The sequence below is a fragment of the Phyllostomus discolor genome, chromosome 6 (genome assembly GCF_004126475.2).
Source record: "Phyllostomus discolor isolate MPI-MPIP mPhyDis1 chromosome 6, mPhyDis1.pri.v3, whole genome shotgun sequence".
NCBI classification, from domain to species: domain Eukaryota; kingdom Metazoa; phylum Chordata; class Mammalia; order Chiroptera; family Phyllostomidae; genus Phyllostomus; species Phyllostomus discolor.
The window spans coordinates 135752934-135758027 of record NC_040908.2 but is presented as its reverse complement, the minus strand read 5'-3'; positions in this window follow the sequence as shown (position 1 = coordinate 135758027).

Sequence of the window (5094 nt, the reverse complement as noted above, 5' to 3'; positions counted from 1 at the left end):
CACGAGTGATGTCAAAACTTTTTTAATACTATATAATCTCAAGAATTCACCAAAAACACTTTAGCGCTTGCATCAGTACAGTGATATTTTGAAGTGGTGCTTTCTCTAGAAGCATAAATATGAAATTTAGAATCTTATGTACAAGTGAAATTGAAACTCATTTTTTACCTTACACTCTTTTGCAGAGGAGGGGAGAAATTACACAAGGAACATGAGTTAGCATGTTAAATGTCATTCTATTTCTAGTTAAATTTGAACTATCTGTACCACTTGAGATAATACAGAAGACATGGTTTCCTTTGCTCTTTTTTTTTTTTTTTTAAAGATATTTTATCTCCTGAAGTTAATAGGCTATGGCTCAGCTGTTTTCTTGGCTGATCCAGCTTTCTAGATCAAAAGACTTTCCCACTCCATCTTTAACATTTTCCATTGCTTTGGCTTAGAATTAATTACCCTGAATGAGTTTGGCATATAAGTGGAACATAGTTTAAATGCCATCTCATAGCCTATGTACTTTTTTTGATGAAGTGCATGCAGAAACCAACCATATACATTAAGATGCAACCTCTATTTAAGGTTCAGAAAATCTTAGGTGGTTGAACCATTTTGCATTCTGCCAGACTGGGCTATAATGATGCTATGTCTGAGAGTTAACTCAATGTGAGTAAAGTGAAAAATAGAAATATTGAGGTTATAATTATCTTGCCTGTTTTAACTATTATTTTAAAAAGCTCATCAGTAAACTATTTTTAAAGAAATAGGACCATATTAATTGAGAACTGAACTGTGTACTCTACTTGAGCATACATTCTGTTCTGCCATTTTGCAACTCCAATCTCTGCTCTTGGCATAAGTTTTGAGAGAGAAAAAGGTGAACACACTGTGGCAGGCTACAGCAATCCTGTGGAGAAAAGGGGGATGGCACAGCCACTCTGTGAAGGGGAGAGCACCCCGACCCTTGCCTAGACAGGCTTTTATTGTTTTTCTCGGGTCTTAAACATCAAAGAAGGATTTATTATCTATTATATAGAATATTATTGTCTATATTTTAGGTACAATCAAGGAAATGAAAATAACATGCAGAAGGGAATGGCAATGAGCTGATTAGCTCCATCCTTGGGAAAATTCACACAGGTTTTGGAGATTACCTTGAAGACAGACAATATACATTTACTGTTTTAGACCAGGGTAAGGGAGTTTTAGCAAGAGCAAGCCATAACAATCAGTATACATTTTCTAGGCCTGATTCCCACAGGAAAACTGGGTTTGAAGGTCTGGTTCCTGCCCACCACATCGCTTCTGTAGGTTTTCCATACAGAGCTGAGTCACATTTGCCAGACCAAAACAAACTGGTCCCCTACAACAAACCTCATGAATTAGTACATACTAATATTTTTCTTTTTATTGTCAGTGTGAGATCTATTACAAGCACCATTATTAAAAAGACATGTATTTATAGTGAAATGGCATGATATTTTGAATTTGCTTCGAAATAGTCTGGGGTGAGAGCAAAGAAGTGAGTAAAGGGAGTAGATGAAACAGGATTGGCCTTGAATTGGGATCATGGCAGCTAGATGATGATCACATGGGGATTTGTTCCACTGTTCTATTTGTGTATATCTTTGAGGTTTCCTGTTCATATTTTTCAAAAGCAGGTAAATATACACAATTCGAAGCCTCAATTTAATTACGAATGATGCTTATTCTTTTTATGTCTAAATAAAATTCAGACTGCTGTATTAGCATTAAATACTATGGAATTTAGTATAGTTGAAACCAACACAAATACATGATAGAAAATACATGATTTGTTGAAACCAACACAAGTACATGATTATCATTAGTATATAACCAATTGCATAAAAGTTACTGTATTGACTGCAGTATTTTAGCTGACTTAACAAGGAGACTTTTGTTATGAGGAATGTTGGTGACTACTAACCAGGTAGCACCCCAGTGGGGTACTTTTACCAACAAAAGTTCTTACTGGTGATCTTTAGTGGTGTGTTGTATGGGTAGAGTAGACTAAGGCGGGGAAGCAGAATCATAAGAGTTTCAGAGATTATTAGAAATCACCTACGCCCAGTGTTTATTCCTTGGGCTAGCTAAACCTCCAAGAACCTGGGCCAGTGGAGTCCTAAGGGTCAGGCCAGACCTAAAGCAGCAACCAAGGACACCTCGTGGTAGATGCTTCCAGCCTTCCACTCGCACCGCATGGCTTGTGTTCCTCAACCTGACTGCTTTGTACCTCTGTGGGGAATGCAAAGTCTGCATTGGTAAAAATATGTAGCTTAGGTTAATATGCATAAAGTCAAATTTGCTTAAATCCAATTCTGTACAACTCACAGAACATCTAATATAAAAGCTAAAGAGCCTCCATGGGTTCCAAGTTAGCTTTCCAAACCAAATAGCTTGGACTGTTAGGCTATTCCTTCCACTATGATTACTGGGCGCATGTGACTGCCCATCTCCAACAGCTGCCTTTCCCCTGGAAGCCCATGCCCACAAGACTTACATAAATTGGCAGCATCATGGAGTAGGTTATTCTCATTTTACTCCTAATTTTCCATGCCTCAGGGCCTTGGCAGGGAACAGAATTCTGGGAAAGGGCCATGCTGCTCTGAAATCAGACCTGGAAGAGGGAATACCTGTTCACCAGGCAGTGTGGGTCACTGACCAGCCTGTTGACTGGCTACATTGGGCTAAGTGTGTACCCCTAACTAAACTACAATCAACTAAAGTTGAAATTAAGAGGAATGTGGTATAAAATTTATCTAAAGATACTGAATGGTGTAGTAGACGCCAGACTTACATGCTGGGTAGAAATGACCACCATTTATTGAGGGTTTACTGTGTGCCAGGACCTCTATATATAAAGATCTTTACATATGTTATTTAATTGTGCAGTGGTGTCATAAGGTAATTGTTACCATTTTACAGACAGGGAAATGAAGATTCAGAGTGGTTAAGTAACTTTGCCAAAGTTGCTTACACAGTAAGTAGCTGGCACAGGGTTTGAATTCAGTCCTGCCTGGCCCTATAGCATGTCCTTTTAATAACTATATTGATCTTACATTCTGTAGGTAGACGGATCAGATCCTGAAGGGTCTTATGTATCATGCGGACTAGACACATGGATATCTTTGTATCCTTTCCCCTTTCTCTCAGAATTGTCCCTGACCTACCCAGTACCTTCTTCCTCCGATTACAGTGTACAGTTGAACAAGGGATTGATTCTGATCCAAACTGAGCAAGTAATCCAGGAGCATTGGACTTTAAAGATCACGTAACTTGCAAGACTAAGGATCGTATTTGGGGGTGGCCAGTCATGTTTATTGTCTACTATGTACCAGGCATTGTTCTAAACACTAGAAAGACAGCAGTGAACAAAACTGCACACTGTAAATACTGTGTTAGATGAAGGCAAAAATCTTGCCAAATGGAAACTTGCATTCTAGAGAGTATGTGTAAGAGGAACAGAGGAAGAAGCTGGTCTGCATAGCAGGACAGACAGAGGAGGTCATACAGCCTGTTGCAGGTTAGATCATTGTTGTCAGCTCTTTGCCTCTGTACCCATGCTTTTGCCATAGTTTCTTGATGGATGGCCTTTGACTTTGAGCTTGGCCAAGTCCCCTTGCTTTGACCAATAGACTGTTAATGGATCTGATCTAAGCAGAGTGCTGTAATGTACCATTCTGTTTAAAAGCTGAATAATGTTCTTTTGTGTGTATATGCCACATTTTCTTCATCTGTCTGCTGGACATTGGGTTGCTCCCATGGCTTGGCTATTGTGAATAACACTGCACTAATATGTGAGTGCAGATGTCTCTTCAAGGTCACGATTTCAATTTTTTTGGATATATACTCAGAAGTGAGATTGCTGGCTCATATGGTAGTTTTATTTTTAATTTTTGAGGAACCTCCATAGTATTTCCCATAGCAACTGTACCAATTTACATTCCTACCAGCAGTGTACAAGGGTTCCCTTTTCTCCAGCTCTGCACCAACACTTGATATTACCTTTTGTGTGTGTTTTTTATACAATAGCCATCCTAACTGCTGTGAGGTGGTATCTCATTTATTAATTGAATTTATCGGGATGACATTGGTTCACAAAACCATACAGGTTCCAAGTGTACGGACTCAATGAAACATCACCTGTACACTGCATTGAGCTCATTTTGGTTTTGTTTTGCGTTCCCCTGATGATTAGTGATGCTGAGCACTGTTTCACGTACCTGGTAGTCATTTGTATGTCTTTTGTGAAGCATTGTGTAATCACTTCCTTTACCAGTTTTTAAATCAGGTTATTTGGGGTTTTTGCTGTTGAGTTGGAGTTCCTGATATAGAGATAGGATAGGGTATTTGGGTGTTAACTCCATCAGATACGTGGTTTGGAAATACTCTTCCCATTCCATAGGTTGCTTTTTCATTTTGTCGATTATCCACATTTGCTTTTGTTGCCTGTGCTTGTCATGTCATATCTAAGAAGTGATTGCAAAGACGATGTCAAGAAGCTTTTCCTCTATATTCTTGGAGTTTTATGGTTTTAGGTCTTACACTTACATTTTTATTCATTTTGAATTAATTTTTATGTATGATGTAAGATAAAGGTCCAATTTCATTCATTTGCCTTTGGGCATTCAGTTTTCCCCAACACCATTTATTGAAGAGACTGTCCTTTCCTTACAGTGTACGAGGGCAGGCCCCTTGTAGTACAGGCTTCCCCATCTAGGTGAGTGTTCTTGGAACCCATCTATATCAGTGTACCAGCTGGTGTTATTGTGAGAGGCTGTGTTTGGCTTCAGTGAATTTTTTTTGGAGACTGTCAACATGTTTACCCATTTCTTATCTTTTTAAATTATATTTTACTGATTATGCTATTACAGTTGTCCTAATTTTTCTCCATTTGCCCCTCTTCACCCAGCACCCCCGACTCCCTCAGGCAGTCCCACACCATTGTTCATATCCATGGGTTATGCATATAAGTTCTTTGGCTACTCCATTCCCTATACATGCCCATGGCTATTCTGTAACTACCTATTTATACTTCTTAATCCCCTCATCTCTTCACCCATTCCCCCATACCTCCCT